Source organism: Phalangium opilio, unplaced genomic scaffold (genome assembly GCF_054372755.1).
Source record: "Phalangium opilio isolate 3A_F unplaced genomic scaffold, DU_Popi_V2 ptg000352l_1, whole genome shotgun sequence".
Taxonomy (NCBI): domain Eukaryota; kingdom Metazoa; phylum Arthropoda; class Arachnida; order Opiliones; family Phalangiidae; genus Phalangium; species Phalangium opilio.
This window is the reverse complement of record NW_028324228.1, coordinates 4,280,001-4,293,720: the sequence shown is the minus strand read 5'-3', so window position 1 is coordinate 4,293,720 and position 13,720 is coordinate 4,280,001. Positions and strand designations below refer to the sequence as shown.

Genomic DNA, 13,720 nt, shown 5'->3' with positions numbered 1-13,720 from the left:
TAAAATTTAGTTTTTACGTTGTTTATAGAAATTCTACAAATTTAACCTTCGTTCAGGGGGCTCGGTGGCACAATGGGAGCGCGTCTGACTCCAGATCAGAAGGCTGCGTGTTCGAATCCCGTCCGGGTCAAAGAAATCATACAAATCAGTTTTTAAGTTGTTCTTAGAATTCTACCAATTTAACCTTCGTTGAGGGGGCTCGGTGGCGTAATGGTAGCGCGTCTGACTCCAGATCAGAAGGCTGCGTGTTCGAATCAGGTCCGGGTCAAACAAATAATAAAATTTAGTTTTTACGTTGTTTATAGAAATTCTACCAATTTAACCTTCGTTCAGGGGGCTCGGTGGCGCAATGGGAGCGCGTCTGACTCCAGATCAGAAGGCTTCGTGTTCGAATCACGTCCGGGTCAAAGAAATAATAAAACTTGGTTTTTAAGTTGTTTATAGAATTCTACCAGTTAAACTTCGTAAAGGGGGCTCAGCGGCGCAATGGTAACGCGTCTGACTCCAGATCAGAAGGCTGCGTGTTCGAATCACGTCCGGGTCAAACAAATAATAAAATTTAGTTTTTACGTTGTTTATAGAAATTCTACCAATTAAACCTTCGTAAAGGGGGCTCGGTGGCGCAATGGTAGCGCGTCTGACTCCAGATCAGAAGGCTGCGTGTTCGAATCACGTCCGGGTCAAACAAATAGTAAAATTAAGTTTTTACGTTGTTTATAGAAATTCTACCAATTAAACCTTCGCAAAGGGGGCTCGGTGGCGCAATGGTAGCGCGTCTGACTCCAGATCAGAAGGCTGCGTGTTCGAATCACGTCCGGGTCAAAGAAATAATTCAAATCAGTTTTTAAGTTGATTTTAGAATTCTACCAATTAAACCTTCGTAAAGGGGGCTCGTTTTCGCAATGGTAGCGCGTCTGACTCCAGATCAGAAGGCTGCGTGTTCGAATCACGTCCGGGTCAAAGAAATAATAAAACTTACTTTTTAAGTTGTTTATAGAATCCTACCAGTTAAACTTCGTAAAGGGGGCTCGGTGGCGCAATGGTAGCGCGTCTGACTCCAGATCAGAAGGCTGCGTGTTCGAATCACGTCCGGGTCAAAGAAATCATACAAATCAGTTTTTAAGTTGTTTTTAGAAATTCTACAAATTTAACCTTCGTTCAGGGGGCTCGGTGGCGCAATGGTAGCGCGTCTGACTCCAGATCAGAAGGCTGCGTGTTCGAAGCACGTTCGGGTCAAACAAACAATAAAATTTAGTTTTTACGTTGTTTATAGAAATTCTACAAATTTAACCTTCGTTCAGGGGGCTCGGTGGCACAATGGGAGCGCGTCTGACTCCAGATCAGAAGGCTGCGTGTTCGAATCACGTCCGGGTCAAACAAATAATAAAATTTAGTTTTTACGTTGTTTATAGAAGTTCTACAAATTTAACCTTCGTTCAGGGGGTTCGGTGGCGCAATGGTACCGCGTCTGACTCCAGATCAGAAGGCTGCGTGTTCGAATCACGTCCGGGTCAAAGAAATCATACAAATCAGTTTTTAAGTTGTTCTTAGAATTCTACCAATTTAACCTTCGTTGAGGGGGCTCGGTGGCGCAATGGTAGCGCGTCTGACTCCAGATCAGAAGGCTGCGTGTTCGAAGCACGTTGGGGTCAAACAAACAATAAAATTTAGTTTTTACGTTGTTTATAGAAATTCTACCAATTAAGCCTTCGTACAGGGGGCTCGGTGGCGCAATGGTAGCGCGTCTGACTCCAGATCAGAAGGCTGCGTGTTCGAATCACGTCCGGGACAAACAAATAATAAAATTTAGTTTTAACGTTGTTTATAGAAATTCTACCAATTTAACCTTCGTTCAGGGGGCTCGGTGGCGCAGTGGTAGCGCTTCTGACTCCAGATCAGCAGGCTGCGTGTTCGAATCACGTACGGGTCAAAGAAATAATAAAATTTTGTTTTTACGTTGATTATAGAAATTCTACCAATTTAACCTTCGTTCAGGGGGCTCGTTGGCGCAATGGTAGCGCGTCTGACTCCAGATCAGAGGGCTGCGTGTTCGAATCACGTCCGGATCAAACAAATAATAAAATTTAGTTTTAACGTTGTTTATAGAAATTCTACCAATTTAACCTTCGTTCAGGGGGCTCGGTGGCGCAATGGTACCACGTCTGACTCCAGATCAGAAGGCTGCGTGTTCGAATCACGTCCGGGTCAAAGAAATCATACAAATCAGTTTTTAAGTTGTTCTTAGAATTCTACCAATTTAACCTTCGTTGAGGGGGCTCGGTGGCGCAATGGTAGCGCGTCTGACTCCAGATCAGAAGGCTGCGTGTTCGAAGCACGTTCGGGTCAAACAAACAATAAAATTTAGTTTTTACGTTGTTTATAGAAATTCTACAAATTTAACTTTCGTTCAGGGGGCTCGGTGGCACAATGGGAGCGCGTCTGACTCCAGATCAGAAGGCTGCGTGTTCGAATCACGTCCGGTTCAAACAAATAATAAAATTTAGTTTTTACGTTGTTTATAGAAGTTCTACCAATTTAACCTTCGTTCAGGGGGTTCGGTGGCGCAATGGTACCGCGTCTGACTCCAGATCAGAAGGCTGCGTGTTCGAATCACGTCCGGGTCAAAGAAATGATAAAAATCAGTTTTTAAGTTGTTTTTAGAATTCTACCAATTAAGCCTTCGTACAGGGGGCTCGGTGGCGCAAAGGTAGTGCGTCTGACTCCAGATCAGAAGGCTGCGTGTTCGAAGCACGTTCGGGTCAAACAAACAAAAAAATTTTGTTTTTTCGATGTTTATAGAAGTTCTACCAATTTAACCTTCGTTGAGGGGGCTCGGTGGCGCAATGGTACCGCGTCTGACTCCAGATCAGAAGGCTGCGTGTTCGAATCACGTCCGGGTCAAAGAAATCATACAAATCAGTTTTTAAGTTGTTCTTAGAATTCTACCAATTTAACCTTCGTTGAGGGGGCTCGGTGGCGCAATGGTAGCGCGTCTGACTCCAGATCAGAAGGCTGCGTGTTCGAATCACGTCCGGGTCAAAGAAATAATAAAACTTACTTTTTAAGTTGTTTATAGAATCCTACCAGTTAAACTTCGTAAAGGGGGCTCGGTGGCGCAATGGTAGCGCGTCTGACTCCAGATCAGAAGGCTGCGTGTTCGAATCACGTCCGGGTCAAAGAAATCATACAAATCAGTTTTTAAGTTGTTTTTAGAAATTCTACCAATTTAACCTTTCTTCAGGGGGCTCGGTGGCGCAATGGTAGCGCTTCTGACTCCAGATCAGAAGGCTGCGTGTTGGAATCACGTCCGGGTCAAAGAAATAATAAAACTTACTTTTTAAGTTGTTTATAGAATTCTACCAATTAAACTTCGTAAAAGGGGCTCGTTGGCGCAATGGTAGCGCGTCTGACTCCAGATCAGAAGGCTGCGTGTTCGAATCACGTCCGGGTCAAAGAAATAATAATATTTAGTTTTTACGTTGTTTATAGAAATTCTACCAATTTAACCTTCGTTCAGGGGGCTCGGTGGCGCAATGGTAGCGCGTCTGACTCCAGATCAGAAGGCTGCGTGTTCGAAGCACGTTCGGGTCAAACAAACAATAAAATTTAGTTTTTACGTTGTTTATAGAAATTCTACAAATTTAACCTTCGTTCAGGGGGCTCGGTGGCACAATGGGAGCGCGTCTGACTCCAGATCAGAAGGCTGCGTGTTCGAATCACGTCCGGGTCAAACAAATAATAAAATTTAGTTTTTACGTTGTTTATAGAAGTTCTACAAATTTAACCTTCGTTCAGGGGGTTCGGTGGCGCAATGGTACCGCGTCTGACTCCAGATCAGAAGGCTGCGTGTTCGAATCACGTCCGGGTCAAAGAAATCATACAAATCAGTTTTTAAGTTGTTCTTAGAATTCTACCAATTTAACCTTCGTTGAGGGGGCTCGGTGGCGCAATGGTAGCGCGTCTGACTCCAGATCAGAAGGCTGCGTGTTCGAAGCACGTTGGGGTCAAACAAACAATAAAATTTAGTTTTTACGTTGTTTATAGAAATTCTACCAATTAAGCCTTCGTACAGGGGGCTCGGTGGCGCAATGGTAGCGCGTCTGACTCCAGATCAGAAGGCTGCGTGTTCGAATCACGTCCGGGACAAACAAATAATAAAATTTAGTTTTAACGTTGTTTATAGAAATTCTACCAATTTAACCTTCGTTCAGGGGGCTCGGTGGCGCAGTGGTAGCGCTTCTGACTCCAGATCAGCAGGCTGCGTGTTCGAATCACGTACGGGTCAAAGAAATAATAAAATTTTGTTTTTACGTTGATTATAGAAATTCTACCAATTTAACCTTCGTTCAGGGGGCTCGTTGGCGCAATGGTAGCGCGTCTGACTCCAGATCAGAAGGCTGCGTGTTCGAATCACGTCCGGATCAAACAAATAATAAAATTTAGTTTTAACGTTGTTTATAGAAATTCTACCAATTTAACCTTCGTTCAGGGGGCTCGGTGGCGCAATGGTACCACGTCTGACTCCAGATCAGAAGGCTGCGTGTTCGAATCACGTCCGGGTCAAAGAAATCATACAAATCAGTTTTTAAGTTGTTCTTAGAATTCTACCAATTTAACCTTCGTTGAGGGGGCTCGGTGGCGCAATGGTAGCGCGTCTGACTCCAGATCAGAAGGCTGCGTGTTCGAAGCACGTTCGGGTCAAACAAACAATAAAATTTAGTTTTTACGTTGTTTATAGAAATTCTACAAATTTAACTTTCGTTCAGGGGGCTCGGTGGCACAATGGGAGCGCGTCTGACTCCAGATCAGAAGGCTGCGTGTTCGAATCACGTCCGGTTCAAACAAATAATAAAATTTAGTTTTTACGTTGTTTATAGAAGTTCTACCAATTTAACCTTCGTTCAGGGGGTTCGGTGGCGCAATGGTACCGCGTCTGACTCCAGATCAGAAGGCTGCGTGTTCGAATCACGTCCGGGTCAAAGAAATGATAAAAATCAGTTTTTAAGTTGTTTTTAGAATTCTACCAATTAAGCCTTCGTACAGGGGGCTCGGTGGCGCAAAGGTAGTGCGTCTGACTCCAGATCAGAAGGCTGCGTGTTCGAAGCACGTTCGGGTCAAACAAACAAAAAAATTTTGTTTTTTCGATGTTTATAGAAGTTCTACCAATTTAACCTTCGTTCAGGGGGCTCGGTGGCGCAATGGTACCGCGTCTGACTCCAGATCAGAAGGCTGCGTGTTCGAATCACGTCCGGGTCAAAGAAATCATACAAATCAGTTTTTAAGTTGTTCTTAGAATTCTACCAATTTAACCTTCGTTGAGGGGGCTCGGTGGCGCAATGGTAGCGCGTCTGACTCCAGATCAGAAGGCTGCGTGTTCGAATCACGTCCGGGTCAAAGAAATAATAAAACTTACTTTTTAAGTTGTTTATAGAATCCTACCAGTTAAACTTCGTAAAGGGGGCTCGGTGGCGCAATGGTAGCGCGTCTGACTCCAGATCAGAAGGCTGCGTGTTCGAATCACGTCCGGGTCAAAGAAATCATACAAATCAGTTTTTAAGTTGTTTTTAGAAATTCTACCAATTTAACCTTTCTTCAGGGGGCTCGGTGGCGCAATGGTAGCGCTTCTGACTCCAGATCAGAAGGCTGCGTGTTGGAATCACGTCCGGGTCAAAGAAATAATAAAACTTACTTTTTAAGTTGTTTATAGAATTCTACCAATTAAACTTCGTAAAAGGGGCTCGTTGGCGCAATGGTAGCGCGTCTGACTCCAGATCAGAAGGCTGCGTGTTCGAATCACGTCCGGGTCAAAGAAATAATAATATTTAGTTTTTACGTTGTTTATAGAAATTCTACCAATTTAACCTTCGTTCAGGGGGCTCGGTGGCGCAATGGTAGCGCGTCTGACTCCCGATCAGAAGGCTGCGTGTTCGAAGCACGTTCGGGTCAAACAAACAATAAAATTTAGTTTTTACGTTGTTTATAGAAATTCTACAAATTTAACCTTCGTTCAGGGGGCTCGGTGGCACAATGGGAGCGCGTCTGACTCCAGATCAGAAGGCTGCGTGTTCGAATCACGTCCGGGTCAAACAAATAATAAAATTTAGTTTTTACGTTGTTTATAGAAGTTCTACAAATTTAACCTTCGTTCAGGGGGTTCGGTGGCGCAATGGTACCGCGTCTGACTCCAGATCAGAAGGCTGCGTGTTCGAATCACGTCCGGGTCAAAGAAATCATACAAATCAGTTTTTAAGTTGTTCTTAGAATTCTACCAATTTAACCTTCGTTGAGGGGGCTCGGTGGCGCAATGGTAGCGCGTCTGACTCCAGATCAGAAGGCTGCGTGTTCGAAGCACGTTGGGGTCAAACAAACAATAAAATTTAGTTTTTACGTTGTTTATAGAAATTCTACCAATTAAGCCTTCGTACAGGGGGCTCGGTGGCGCAATGGTAGCGCGTCTGACTCCAGATCAGAAGGCTGCGTGTTCGAATCACGTCCGGGACAAACAAATAATAAAATTTAGTTTTAACGTTGTTTATAGAAATTCTACCAATTTAACCTTCGTTCAGGGGGCTCGGTGGCGCAGTGGTAGCGCTTCTGACTCCAGATCAGCAGGCTGCGTGTTCGAATCACGTACGGGTCAAAGAAATAATAAAATTTTGTTTTTACGTTGATTATAGAAATTCTACCAATTTAACCTTCGTTCAGGGGGCTCGTTGGCGCAATGGTAGCGCGTCTGACTCCAGATCAGAAGGCTGCGTGTTCGAATCACGTCCGGATCAAACAAATAATAAAATTTAGTTTTAACGTTGTTTATAGAAATTCTACCAATTTAACCTTCGTTCAGGGGGCTCGGTGGCGCAATGGTACCACGTCTGACTCCAGATCAGAAGGCTGCGTGTTCGAATCACGTCCGGGTCAAAGAAATCATACAAATCAGTTTTTAAGTTGTTCTTAGAATTCTACCAATTTAACCTTCGTTGAGGGGGCTCGGTGGCGCAATAGTAGCGCGTCTGACTCCAGATCAGAAGGCTGCGTGTTCGAAGCACGTTCGGGTCAAACAAACAATAAAATTTAGTTTTTACGTTGTTTATAGAAATTCTACAAATTTAACTTTCGTTCAGGGGGCTCGGTGGCACAATGGGAGCGCGTCTGACTCCAGATCAGAAGGCTGCGTGTTCGAATCACGTCCGGTTCAAACAAATAATAAAATTTAGTTTTTACGTTGTTTATAGAAGTTCTACCAATTTAACCTTCGTTCAGGGGGTTCGGTGGCGCAATGGTACCGCGTCTGACTCCAGATCAGAAGGCTGCGTGTTCGAATCACGTCCGGGTCAAAGAAATGATAAAAATCAGTTTTTAAGTTGTTTTTAGAATTCTACCAATTAAGCCTTCGTACAGGGGGCTCGGTGGCGCAAAGGTAGTGCGTCTGACTCCAGATCAGAAGGCTGCGTGTTCGAAGCACGTTCGGGTCAAACAAACAAAAAAATTTTGTTTTTTCGATGTTTATAGAAGTTCTACCAATTTAACCTTCGTTCAGGGGGCTCGGTGGCGCAATGGTACCGCGTCTGACTCCAGATCAGAAGGCTGCGTGTTCGAATCACGTCCGGGTCAAAGAAATCATACAAATCAGTTTTTAAGTTGTTCTTAGAATTCTACCAATTTAACCTTCGTTGAGGGGGCTCGGTGGCGCAATGGTAGCGCGCCTGACTCCAGATCAGAAGGCTGCGTGTTCGAATCACGTCCGGGTCAAAGAAATAATAAAATTTAGTTTTTACGTTGTTTATAGAAATTCTACCAATTTAACCTTTCTTCAGGGGGCTCGGTGGCGCAATGGTAGCGCTTCTGACTCCAGATCAGAAGGCTGCGTGTTGGAATCACGTCCGGGTCAAAGAAATAATAAAACTTACTTTTTAAGTTGTTTATAGAATTCTACCAATTAAACTTCGTAAAAGGGGCTCGTTGGCGCAATGGTAGCGCGTCTGACTCCAGATCAGAAGGCTGCGTGTTCGAATCACGTCCGGGTCAAAGAAATCATACAAATCAGTTTTTAAGTTGTTTTTAGAATTCTACCAATTAAACCTTCGTAAAGGGGGCTCGTTGGCGCAATGGTAGCGCGCCTGACTCCAGATCAGAAGGCTGCGTGTTCGAATCACGTCCGGGTCAAAGAAATAATAAAATTTAGTTTTTACGTTGTTTATAGAAATTCTACCAATTTAACCTTTCTTCAGGGGGCTCGGTGGCGCAATGGTAGCGCTTCTGACTCCAGATCAGAAGGCTGCGTGTTGGAATCACGTCCGGGTCAAAGAAATAATAAAACTTACTTTTTAAGTTGTTTATAGAATTCTACCAATTAAACTTCGTAAAAGGGGCTCGTTGGCGCAATGGTAGCGCGTCTGACTCCAGATCAGAAGGCTGCGTGTTCGAATCACGTCCGGGTCAAAGAAATAATAATATTTAGTTTTTACGTTGTTTATAGAAATTCTACCAATTTAACCTTCGTTCAGGGGGCTCGGTGGCGCAATGGTAGCGCGCCTGACTCCAGATCAGAAGGCTGCGTGTTCGAATCACGTCCGGGTCAAAGAAATAATAAAACTTACTTTTTAAGTTGTTTATAGAATTCTACCAATTAAACTTCGTAAAAGGGGCTCGGTGGCGCAATAGTAGCGCGTCTGACTCCAGATCAGAAGGCTGCGTGTTGGAATCACGTCCGGGTCAAAGAAATAGTAAAAATCAGTTTTTAAGTTGTTTTTAGAATTCTACCAATTAAACCTTCGTAAAGGGGGCTCGGTGGCGTAATGGTAGCGCGTCTGACTCCAGATCAGAAGGCTGCGTGTTCGAATCAGGTCCGGGTCAAACAAATAATAAAATTTAGTTTTTACGTTGTTTATAGAAATTCTACCAATTTAACCTTCGTTCAGGGGGCTCGGTGGCGCAATGGGAGCGCGTCTGACTCCAGATCAGAAGGCTTCGTGTTCGAATCACGTCCGGGTCAAAGAAATAATAAAACTTGGTTTTTAAGTTGTTTATAGAATTCTACCAGTTAAACTTCGTAAAGGGGGCTCAGCGGCGCAATGGTAACGCGTCTGACTCCAGATCAGAAGGCTGCGTGTTCGAATCACGTCCGGGTCAAACAAATAATAAAATTTAGTTTTTACGTTGTTTATAGAAATTCTACCAATTAAACCTTCGTAAAGGGGGCTCGGTGGCGCAATGGTAGCGCGTCTGACTCCAGATCAGAAGGCTGCGTGTTCGAATCACGTCCGGGTCAAACAAATAGTAAAATTAAGTTTTTACGTTGTTTATAGAAATTCTACCAATTAAACCTTCGCAAAGGGGGCTCGGTGGCGCAATGGTAGCGCGTCTGACTCCAGATCAGAAGGCTGCGTGTTCGAATCACGTCCGGGTCAAAGAAATAATTCAAATCAGTTTTTAAGTTGATTTTAGAATTCTACCAATTAAACCTTCGTAAAGGGGGCTCGTTGGCGCAATGGTAGCGCGTCTGACTCCAGATCAGAAGGCTGCGTGTTCGAATCACGTCCGGGTCAAAGAAATAATAAAACTTACTTTTTAAGTTGTTTATAGAATCCTACCAGTTAAACTTCGTAAAGGGGGCTCGGTGGCGCAATGGTAGCGCGTCTGACTCCAGATCAGAAGGCTGCGTGTTCGAATCACGTCCGGGTCAAAGAAATCATACAAATCAGTTTTTAAGTTGTTTTTAGAAATTCTACCAATTTAACCTTTCTTCAAGGGGCTCGGTGGCGCAATGGTAGCGCTTCTGACTCCAGATCAGAAGGCTGCGTGTTGGAATCACGTCCGGGTCAAAGAAATAATAAAACTTACTTTTTAAGTTGTTTATAGAATTCTACCAATTAAACTTCGTAAAAGGGGCTCGTTGGCGCAATGGTAGCGCGTCTGACTCCAGATCAGAAGGCTGCGTGTTCGAATCACGTCCGGGTCAAAGAAATAATAATATTTAGTTTTTACGTTGTTTATAGAAATTCTACCAATTTAACCTTCGTTCAGGGGGCTCGGTGGCGCAATGGTAGCGCGTCTGACTCCAGATCAGAAGGCTGCGTGTTCGAAGCACGTTCGGGTCAAACAAACAATAAAATTTAGTTTTTACGTTGTTTATAGAAATTCTACAAATTTAACCTTCGTTCAGGGGGCTCGGTGGCACAATGGGAGCGCGTCTGACTCCAGATCAGAAGGCTGCGTGTTCGAATCACGTCCGGGTCAAACAAATAATAAAATTTAGTTTTTACGTTGTTTATAGAAGTTCTACAAATTTAACCTTCGTTCAGGGGGTTCGGTGGCGCAATGGTACCGCGTCTGACTCCAGATCAGAAGGCTGCGTGTTCGAATCACGTCCGGGTCAAAGAAATCATACAAATCAGTTTTTAAGTTGTTTTTAGAATTCTACCAATTAAACCTTCGTAAAGGGGGCTCGTTGGCGCAATGGTAGCGCGCCTGACTCCAGATCAGAAGGCTGCGTGTTCGAATCACGTCCGGGTCAAAGAAATAATAAAATTTAGTTTTTACGTTGTTTATAGAAATTCTACCAATTTAACCTTTCTTCAGGGGGCTCGGTGGCGCAATGGTAGCGCTTCTGACTCCAGATCAGAAGGCTGCGTGTTGGAATCACGTCCGGGTCAAAGAAATAATAAAACTTACTTTTTAAGTTGTTTATAGAATTCTACCAATTAAACTTCGTAAAAGGGGCTCGTTGGCGCAATGGTAGCGCGTCTGACTCCAGATCAGAAGGCTGCGTGTTCGAATCACGTCCGGGTCAAAGAAATAATAATATTTAGTTTTTACGTTGTTTATAGAAATTCTACCAATTTAACCTTCGTTCAGGGGGCTCGGTGGCGCAATGGTAGCGCGCCTGACTCCAGATCAGAAGGCTGCGTGTTCGAATCACGTCCGGGTCAAAGAAATAATAAAACTTACTTTTTAAGTTGTTTATAGAATTCTACCAATTAAACTTCGTAAAAGGGGCTCGGTGGCGCAATAGTAGCGCGTCTGACTCCAGATCAGAAGGCTGCGTGTTGGAATCACGTCCGGGTCAAAGAAATAGTAAAAATCAGTTTTTAAGTTGTTTTTAGAATTCTACCAATTAAACCTTCGTAAAGGGGGCTCGGTGGCGTAATGGTAGCGCGTCTGACTCCAGATCAGAAGGCTGCGTGTTCGAATCAGGTCCGGGTCAAACAAATAATAAAATTTAGTTTTTACGTTGTTTATAGAAATTCTACCAATTTAACCTTCGTTCAGGGGGCTCGGTGGCGCAATGGGAGCGCGTCTGACTCCAGATCAGAAGGCTTCGTGTTCGAATCACGTCCGGGTCAAAGAAATAATAAAACTTGGTTTTTAAGTTGTTTATAGAATTCTACCAGTTAAACTTCGTAAAGGGGGCTCAGCGGCGCAATGGTAACGCGTCTGACTCCAGATCAGAAGGCTGCGTGTTCGAATCACGTCCGGGTCAAACAAATAATAAAATTTAGTTTTTACGTTGTTTATAGAAATTCTACCAATTAAACCTTCGTAAAGGGGGCTCGGTGGCGCAATGGTAGCGCGTCTGACTCCAGATCAGAAGGCTGCGTGTTCGAATCACGTCCGGGTCAAACAAATAGTAAAATTAAGTTTTTACGTTGTTTATAGAAATTCTACCAATTAAACCTTCGCAAAGGGGGCTCGGTGGCGCAATGGTAGCGCGTCTGACTCCAGATCAGAAGGCTGCGTGTTCGAATCACGTCCGGGTCAAAGAAATAATTCAAATCAGTTTTTAAGTTGATTTTAGAATTCTACCAATTAAACCTTCGTAAAGGGGGCTCGTTGGCGCAATGGTAGCGCGTCTGACTCCAGATCAGAAGGCTGCGTGTTCGAATCACGTCCGGGTCAAAGAAATAATAAAACTTACTTTTTAAGTTGTTTATAGAATCCTACCAGTTAAACTTCGTAAAGGGGGCTCGGTGGCGCAATGGTAGCGCGTCTGACTCCAGATCAGAAGGCTGCGTGTTCGAATCACGTCCGGGTCAAAGAAATCATACAAATCAGTTTTTAAGTTGTTTTTAGAAATTCTACCAATTTAACCTTTCTTCAAGGGGCTCGGTGGCGCAATGGTAGCGCTTCTGACTCCAGATCAGAAGGCTGCGTGTTGGAATCACGTCCGGGTCAAAGAAATAATAAAACTTACTTTTTAAGTTGTTTATAGAATTCTACCAATTAAACTTCGTAAAAGGGGCTCGTTGGCGCAATGGTAGCGCGTCTGACTCCAGATCAGAAGGCTGCGTGTTCGAATCACGTCCGGGTCAAAGAAATAATAATATTTAGTTTTTACGTTGTTTATAGAAATTCTACCAATTTAACCTTCGTTCAGGGGGCTCGGTGGCGCAATGGTAGCGCGTCTGACTCCAGATCAGAAGGCTGCGTGTTCGAAGCACGTTCGGGTCAAACAAACAATAAAATTTAGTTTTTACGTTGTTTATAGAAATTCTACAAATTTAACCTTCGTTCAGGGGGCTCGGTGGCACAATGGGAGCGCGTCTGACTCCAGATCAGAAGGCTGCGTGTTCGAATCACGTCCGGGTCAAACAAATAATAAAATTTAGTTTTTACGTTGTTTATAGAAGTTCTACAAATTTAACCTTCGTTCAGGGGGTTCGGTGGCGCAATGGTACCGCGTCTGACTCCAGATCAGAAGGCTGCGTGTTCGAATCACGTCCGGGTCAAAGAAATCATACAAATCAGTTTTTAAGTTGTTCTTAGAATTCTACCAATTTAACCTTCGTTGAGGGGGCTCGGTGGCGCAATGGTAGCGCGTCTGACTCCAGATCAGAAGGCTGCGTGTTCGAAGCACGTTGGGGTCAAACAAACAATAAAATTTAGTTTTTACGTTGTTTATAGAAATTCTACCAATTAAGCCTTCGTACAGGGGGCTCGGTGGCGCAATGGTAGCGCGTCTGACTCCAGATCAGAAGGCTGCGTGTTCGAATCACGTCCGGGACAAACAAATAATAAAATTTAGTTTTAACGTTGTTTATAGAAATTCTACCAATTTAACCTTCGTTCAGGGGGCTCGGTGGCGCAGTGGTAGCGCTTCTGACTCCAGATCAGCAGGCTGCGTGTTCGAATCACGTACGGGTCAAAGAAATAATAAAATTTGCTTTTACGTTGATTATAGAAATTCTACCAATTTAACCTTCGTTCAGGGGGCTCGTTGGCGCAATGGTAGCGCGTCTGACTCCAGATCAGAAGGCTGCGTGTTCGAATCACGTCCGGATCAAACAAATAATAAAATTTAGTTTTAACGTTGTTTATAGAAATTCTACCAATTTAACCTTCGTTCAGGGGGCTCGGTGGCGCAATGGTACCACGTCTGACTCCAGATCAGAAGGCTGCGTGTTCGAATCACGTCCGGGTCAAAGAAATCATACAAATCAGTTTTTAAGTTGTTCTTAGAATTCTACCAATTTAACCTTCGTTGAGGGGGCTCGGTGGCGCAATGGTAGCGCGTCTGACTCCAGATCAGAAGGCTGCGTGTTCGAAGCACGTTCGGGTCAAACAAACAATAAAATTTAGTTTTTACGTTGTTTATAGAAATTCTACAAATTTAACTTTCGTTCAGGGGGCTCGGTGGCACAATGGGAGCGCGTCTGACTCCAGATCAGAAGGCTGCGTGTTCGAATCACGTCCGGTTCAAACAAATAATAAAATTTAGTTTTTA

The 13,720-nt window shown here is 43.9% G+C and overlaps 63 non-coding genes across 63 annotated transcripts; all 63 read left to right on the top strand.

Annotated features, from left to right (window-relative positions):
* The first annotated feature begins 335 nt into the window (after positions 1-335).
* On the top strand, positions 336-407 carry TRNAW-CCA (transfer RNA tryptophan (anticodon CCA)). Its single transcript has one exon. It is a non-coding gene; the product is annotated as a tRNA-Trp (tRNA).
* A 204-nt stretch (positions 408-611) lies between these two features.
* On the top strand, positions 612-683 carry TRNAW-CCA (transfer RNA tryptophan (anticodon CCA)). The gene has a single exon. It is a non-coding gene; the product is annotated as a tRNA-Trp (tRNA).
* Positions 684-750: 67 nt separating this feature from the next.
* On the top strand, positions 751-822 carry TRNAW-CCA (transfer RNA tryptophan (anticodon CCA)). The gene has a single exon. It is a non-coding gene; the product is annotated as a tRNA-Trp (tRNA).
* Positions 823-1,025: 203 nt separating this feature from the next.
* On the top strand, positions 1,026-1,097 carry TRNAW-CCA (transfer RNA tryptophan (anticodon CCA)). Its single transcript has one exon. It is a non-coding gene; the product is annotated as a tRNA-Trp (tRNA).
* A 67-nt stretch (positions 1,098-1,164) lies between these two features.
* TRNAW-CCA (transfer RNA tryptophan (anticodon CCA)) lies at positions 1,165-1,236 on the top strand. Its single transcript has one exon. It is a non-coding gene; the product is annotated as a tRNA-Trp (tRNA).
* Positions 1,237-1,303: 67 nt separating this feature from the next.
* Positions 1,304-1,375, top strand: TRNAW-CCA (transfer RNA tryptophan (anticodon CCA)). Its single transcript has one exon. It is a non-coding gene; the product is annotated as a tRNA-Trp (tRNA).
* A 67-nt stretch (positions 1,376-1,442) lies between these two features.
* On the top strand, positions 1,443-1,514 carry TRNAW-CCA (transfer RNA tryptophan (anticodon CCA)). The gene has a single exon. It is a non-coding gene; the product is annotated as a tRNA-Trp (tRNA).
* Positions 1,515-1,719: 205 nt separating this feature from the next.
* On the top strand, positions 1,720-1,791 carry TRNAW-CCA (transfer RNA tryptophan (anticodon CCA)). Its single transcript has one exon. It is a non-coding gene; the product is annotated as a tRNA-Trp (tRNA).
* Positions 1,792-2,274: 483 nt separating this feature from the next.
* On the top strand, positions 2,275-2,346 carry TRNAW-CCA (transfer RNA tryptophan (anticodon CCA)). Its single transcript has one exon. It is a non-coding gene; the product is annotated as a tRNA-Trp (tRNA).
* A 206-nt stretch (positions 2,347-2,552) lies between these two features.
* Positions 2,553-2,624, top strand: TRNAW-CCA (transfer RNA tryptophan (anticodon CCA)). The gene has a single exon. It is a non-coding gene; the product is annotated as a tRNA-Trp (tRNA).
* Positions 2,625-2,829: 205 nt separating this feature from the next.
* On the top strand, positions 2,830-2,901 carry TRNAW-CCA (transfer RNA tryptophan (anticodon CCA)). Its single transcript has one exon. It is a non-coding gene; the product is annotated as a tRNA-Trp (tRNA).
* Positions 2,902-2,967: 66 nt separating this feature from the next.
* On the top strand, positions 2,968-3,039 carry TRNAW-CCA (transfer RNA tryptophan (anticodon CCA)). The gene has a single exon. It is a non-coding gene; the product is annotated as a tRNA-Trp (tRNA).
* A 65-nt stretch (positions 3,040-3,104) lies between these two features.
* On the top strand, positions 3,105-3,176 carry TRNAW-CCA (transfer RNA tryptophan (anticodon CCA)). Its single transcript has one exon. It is a non-coding gene; the product is annotated as a tRNA-Trp (tRNA).
* Positions 3,177-3,243: 67 nt separating this feature from the next.
* Positions 3,244-3,315, top strand: TRNAW-CCA (transfer RNA tryptophan (anticodon CCA)). The gene has a single exon. It is a non-coding gene; the product is annotated as a tRNA-Trp (tRNA).
* A 65-nt stretch (positions 3,316-3,380) lies between these two features.
* Positions 3,381-3,452, top strand: TRNAW-CCA (transfer RNA tryptophan (anticodon CCA)). The gene has a single exon. It is a non-coding gene; the product is annotated as a tRNA-Trp (tRNA).
* A 67-nt stretch (positions 3,453-3,519) lies between these two features.
* Positions 3,520-3,591, top strand: TRNAW-CCA (transfer RNA tryptophan (anticodon CCA)). The gene has a single exon. It is a non-coding gene; the product is annotated as a tRNA-Trp (tRNA).
* A 67-nt stretch (positions 3,592-3,658) lies between these two features.
* Positions 3,659-3,730, top strand: TRNAW-CCA (transfer RNA tryptophan (anticodon CCA)). The gene has a single exon. It is a non-coding gene; the product is annotated as a tRNA-Trp (tRNA).
* A 67-nt stretch (positions 3,731-3,797) lies between these two features.
* On the top strand, positions 3,798-3,869 carry TRNAW-CCA (transfer RNA tryptophan (anticodon CCA)). Its single transcript has one exon. It is a non-coding gene; the product is annotated as a tRNA-Trp (tRNA).
* A 205-nt stretch (positions 3,870-4,074) lies between these two features.
* Positions 4,075-4,146, top strand: TRNAW-CCA (transfer RNA tryptophan (anticodon CCA)). The gene has a single exon. It is a non-coding gene; the product is annotated as a tRNA-Trp (tRNA).
* A 483-nt stretch (positions 4,147-4,629) lies between these two features.
* Positions 4,630-4,701, top strand: TRNAW-CCA (transfer RNA tryptophan (anticodon CCA)). The gene has a single exon. It is a non-coding gene; the product is annotated as a tRNA-Trp (tRNA).
* Positions 4,702-4,907: 206 nt separating this feature from the next.
* TRNAW-CCA (transfer RNA tryptophan (anticodon CCA)) lies at positions 4,908-4,979 on the top strand. The gene has a single exon. It is a non-coding gene; the product is annotated as a tRNA-Trp (tRNA).
* Positions 4,980-5,184: 205 nt separating this feature from the next.
* On the top strand, positions 5,185-5,256 carry TRNAW-CCA (transfer RNA tryptophan (anticodon CCA)). Its single transcript has one exon. It is a non-coding gene; the product is annotated as a tRNA-Trp (tRNA).
* Positions 5,257-5,322: 66 nt separating this feature from the next.
* Positions 5,323-5,394, top strand: TRNAW-CCA (transfer RNA tryptophan (anticodon CCA)). Its single transcript has one exon. It is a non-coding gene; the product is annotated as a tRNA-Trp (tRNA).
* A 65-nt stretch (positions 5,395-5,459) lies between these two features.
* Positions 5,460-5,531, top strand: TRNAW-CCA (transfer RNA tryptophan (anticodon CCA)). The gene has a single exon. It is a non-coding gene; the product is annotated as a tRNA-Trp (tRNA).
* Positions 5,532-5,598: 67 nt separating this feature from the next.
* On the top strand, positions 5,599-5,670 carry TRNAW-CCA (transfer RNA tryptophan (anticodon CCA)). The gene has a single exon. It is a non-coding gene; the product is annotated as a tRNA-Trp (tRNA).
* Positions 5,671-5,735: 65 nt separating this feature from the next.
* On the top strand, positions 5,736-5,807 carry TRNAW-CCA (transfer RNA tryptophan (anticodon CCA)). Its single transcript has one exon. It is a non-coding gene; the product is annotated as a tRNA-Trp (tRNA).
* A 67-nt stretch (positions 5,808-5,874) lies between these two features.
* Positions 5,875-5,946, top strand: TRNAG-CCC (transfer RNA glycine (anticodon CCC)). Its single transcript has one exon. It is a non-coding gene; the product is annotated as a tRNA-Gly (tRNA).
* Positions 5,947-6,013: 67 nt separating this feature from the next.
* On the top strand, positions 6,014-6,085 carry TRNAW-CCA (transfer RNA tryptophan (anticodon CCA)). Its single transcript has one exon. It is a non-coding gene; the product is annotated as a tRNA-Trp (tRNA).
* Positions 6,086-6,152: 67 nt separating this feature from the next.
* On the top strand, positions 6,153-6,224 carry TRNAW-CCA (transfer RNA tryptophan (anticodon CCA)). Its single transcript has one exon. It is a non-coding gene; the product is annotated as a tRNA-Trp (tRNA).
* A 205-nt stretch (positions 6,225-6,429) lies between these two features.
* On the top strand, positions 6,430-6,501 carry TRNAW-CCA (transfer RNA tryptophan (anticodon CCA)). The gene has a single exon. It is a non-coding gene; the product is annotated as a tRNA-Trp (tRNA).
* A 761-nt stretch (positions 6,502-7,262) lies between these two features.
* On the top strand, positions 7,263-7,334 carry TRNAW-CCA (transfer RNA tryptophan (anticodon CCA)). The gene has a single exon. It is a non-coding gene; the product is annotated as a tRNA-Trp (tRNA).
* Positions 7,335-7,539: 205 nt separating this feature from the next.
* TRNAW-CCA (transfer RNA tryptophan (anticodon CCA)) lies at positions 7,540-7,611 on the top strand. The gene has a single exon. It is a non-coding gene; the product is annotated as a tRNA-Trp (tRNA).
* Positions 7,612-7,677: 66 nt separating this feature from the next.
* TRNAW-CCA (transfer RNA tryptophan (anticodon CCA)) lies at positions 7,678-7,749 on the top strand. The gene has a single exon. It is a non-coding gene; the product is annotated as a tRNA-Trp (tRNA).
* Positions 7,750-7,816: 67 nt separating this feature from the next.
* On the top strand, positions 7,817-7,888 carry TRNAW-CCA (transfer RNA tryptophan (anticodon CCA)). The gene has a single exon. It is a non-coding gene; the product is annotated as a tRNA-Trp (tRNA).
* Positions 7,889-7,953: 65 nt separating this feature from the next.
* TRNAW-CCA (transfer RNA tryptophan (anticodon CCA)) lies at positions 7,954-8,025 on the top strand. Its single transcript has one exon. It is a non-coding gene; the product is annotated as a tRNA-Trp (tRNA).
* A 205-nt stretch (positions 8,026-8,230) lies between these two features.
* Positions 8,231-8,302, top strand: TRNAW-CCA (transfer RNA tryptophan (anticodon CCA)). Its single transcript has one exon. It is a non-coding gene; the product is annotated as a tRNA-Trp (tRNA).
* A 65-nt stretch (positions 8,303-8,367) lies between these two features.
* TRNAW-CCA (transfer RNA tryptophan (anticodon CCA)) lies at positions 8,368-8,439 on the top strand. The gene has a single exon. It is a non-coding gene; the product is annotated as a tRNA-Trp (tRNA).
* A 67-nt stretch (positions 8,440-8,506) lies between these two features.
* On the top strand, positions 8,507-8,578 carry TRNAW-CCA (transfer RNA tryptophan (anticodon CCA)). Its single transcript has one exon. It is a non-coding gene; the product is annotated as a tRNA-Trp (tRNA).
* A 342-nt stretch (positions 8,579-8,920) lies between these two features.
* TRNAW-CCA (transfer RNA tryptophan (anticodon CCA)) lies at positions 8,921-8,992 on the top strand. Its single transcript has one exon. It is a non-coding gene; the product is annotated as a tRNA-Trp (tRNA).
* A 204-nt stretch (positions 8,993-9,196) lies between these two features.
* TRNAW-CCA (transfer RNA tryptophan (anticodon CCA)) lies at positions 9,197-9,268 on the top strand. The gene has a single exon. It is a non-coding gene; the product is annotated as a tRNA-Trp (tRNA).
* Positions 9,269-9,335: 67 nt separating this feature from the next.
* Positions 9,336-9,407, top strand: TRNAW-CCA (transfer RNA tryptophan (anticodon CCA)). Its single transcript has one exon. It is a non-coding gene; the product is annotated as a tRNA-Trp (tRNA).
* A 66-nt stretch (positions 9,408-9,473) lies between these two features.
* TRNAW-CCA (transfer RNA tryptophan (anticodon CCA)) lies at positions 9,474-9,545 on the top strand. The gene has a single exon. It is a non-coding gene; the product is annotated as a tRNA-Trp (tRNA).
* A 65-nt stretch (positions 9,546-9,610) lies between these two features.
* On the top strand, positions 9,611-9,682 carry TRNAW-CCA (transfer RNA tryptophan (anticodon CCA)). Its single transcript has one exon. It is a non-coding gene; the product is annotated as a tRNA-Trp (tRNA).
* A 67-nt stretch (positions 9,683-9,749) lies between these two features.
* Positions 9,750-9,821, top strand: TRNAW-CCA (transfer RNA tryptophan (anticodon CCA)). The gene has a single exon. It is a non-coding gene; the product is annotated as a tRNA-Trp (tRNA).
* Positions 9,822-9,886: 65 nt separating this feature from the next.
* TRNAW-CCA (transfer RNA tryptophan (anticodon CCA)) lies at positions 9,887-9,958 on the top strand. Its single transcript has one exon. It is a non-coding gene; the product is annotated as a tRNA-Trp (tRNA).
* Positions 9,959-10,025: 67 nt separating this feature from the next.
* Positions 10,026-10,097, top strand: TRNAW-CCA (transfer RNA tryptophan (anticodon CCA)). The gene has a single exon. It is a non-coding gene; the product is annotated as a tRNA-Trp (tRNA).
* A 67-nt stretch (positions 10,098-10,164) lies between these two features.
* Positions 10,165-10,236, top strand: TRNAW-CCA (transfer RNA tryptophan (anticodon CCA)). Its single transcript has one exon. It is a non-coding gene; the product is annotated as a tRNA-Trp (tRNA).
* Positions 10,237-10,303: 67 nt separating this feature from the next.
* TRNAW-CCA (transfer RNA tryptophan (anticodon CCA)) lies at positions 10,304-10,375 on the top strand. Its single transcript has one exon. It is a non-coding gene; the product is annotated as a tRNA-Trp (tRNA).
* A 205-nt stretch (positions 10,376-10,580) lies between these two features.
* Positions 10,581-10,652, top strand: TRNAW-CCA (transfer RNA tryptophan (anticodon CCA)). Its single transcript has one exon. It is a non-coding gene; the product is annotated as a tRNA-Trp (tRNA).
* Positions 10,653-10,717: 65 nt separating this feature from the next.
* TRNAW-CCA (transfer RNA tryptophan (anticodon CCA)) lies at positions 10,718-10,789 on the top strand. Its single transcript has one exon. It is a non-coding gene; the product is annotated as a tRNA-Trp (tRNA).
* Positions 10,790-10,856: 67 nt separating this feature from the next.
* Positions 10,857-10,928, top strand: TRNAW-CCA (transfer RNA tryptophan (anticodon CCA)). Its single transcript has one exon. It is a non-coding gene; the product is annotated as a tRNA-Trp (tRNA).
* A 342-nt stretch (positions 10,929-11,270) lies between these two features.
* Positions 11,271-11,342, top strand: TRNAW-CCA (transfer RNA tryptophan (anticodon CCA)). Its single transcript has one exon. It is a non-coding gene; the product is annotated as a tRNA-Trp (tRNA).
* A 204-nt stretch (positions 11,343-11,546) lies between these two features.
* On the top strand, positions 11,547-11,618 carry TRNAW-CCA (transfer RNA tryptophan (anticodon CCA)). Its single transcript has one exon. It is a non-coding gene; the product is annotated as a tRNA-Trp (tRNA).
* A 67-nt stretch (positions 11,619-11,685) lies between these two features.
* TRNAW-CCA (transfer RNA tryptophan (anticodon CCA)) lies at positions 11,686-11,757 on the top strand. The gene has a single exon. It is a non-coding gene; the product is annotated as a tRNA-Trp (tRNA).
* Positions 11,758-11,823: 66 nt separating this feature from the next.
* TRNAW-CCA (transfer RNA tryptophan (anticodon CCA)) lies at positions 11,824-11,895 on the top strand. The gene has a single exon. It is a non-coding gene; the product is annotated as a tRNA-Trp (tRNA).
* Positions 11,896-11,960: 65 nt separating this feature from the next.
* On the top strand, positions 11,961-12,032 carry TRNAW-CCA (transfer RNA tryptophan (anticodon CCA)). The gene has a single exon. It is a non-coding gene; the product is annotated as a tRNA-Trp (tRNA).
* A 67-nt stretch (positions 12,033-12,099) lies between these two features.
* Positions 12,100-12,171, top strand: TRNAW-CCA (transfer RNA tryptophan (anticodon CCA)). The gene has a single exon. It is a non-coding gene; the product is annotated as a tRNA-Trp (tRNA).
* A 65-nt stretch (positions 12,172-12,236) lies between these two features.
* On the top strand, positions 12,237-12,308 carry TRNAW-CCA (transfer RNA tryptophan (anticodon CCA)). The gene has a single exon. It is a non-coding gene; the product is annotated as a tRNA-Trp (tRNA).
* Positions 12,309-12,375: 67 nt separating this feature from the next.
* On the top strand, positions 12,376-12,447 carry TRNAW-CCA (transfer RNA tryptophan (anticodon CCA)). Its single transcript has one exon. It is a non-coding gene; the product is annotated as a tRNA-Trp (tRNA).
* Positions 12,448-12,514: 67 nt separating this feature from the next.
* Positions 12,515-12,586, top strand: TRNAW-CCA (transfer RNA tryptophan (anticodon CCA)). The gene has a single exon. It is a non-coding gene; the product is annotated as a tRNA-Trp (tRNA).
* Positions 12,587-12,653: 67 nt separating this feature from the next.
* On the top strand, positions 12,654-12,725 carry TRNAW-CCA (transfer RNA tryptophan (anticodon CCA)). The gene has a single exon. It is a non-coding gene; the product is annotated as a tRNA-Trp (tRNA).
* A 205-nt stretch (positions 12,726-12,930) lies between these two features.
* Positions 12,931-13,002, top strand: TRNAW-CCA (transfer RNA tryptophan (anticodon CCA)). Its single transcript has one exon. It is a non-coding gene; the product is annotated as a tRNA-Trp (tRNA).
* A 482-nt stretch (positions 13,003-13,484) lies between these two features.
* On the top strand, positions 13,485-13,556 carry TRNAW-CCA (transfer RNA tryptophan (anticodon CCA)). The gene has a single exon. It is a non-coding gene; the product is annotated as a tRNA-Trp (tRNA).
* Positions 13,557-13,720: the final 164 nt, after the last annotated feature.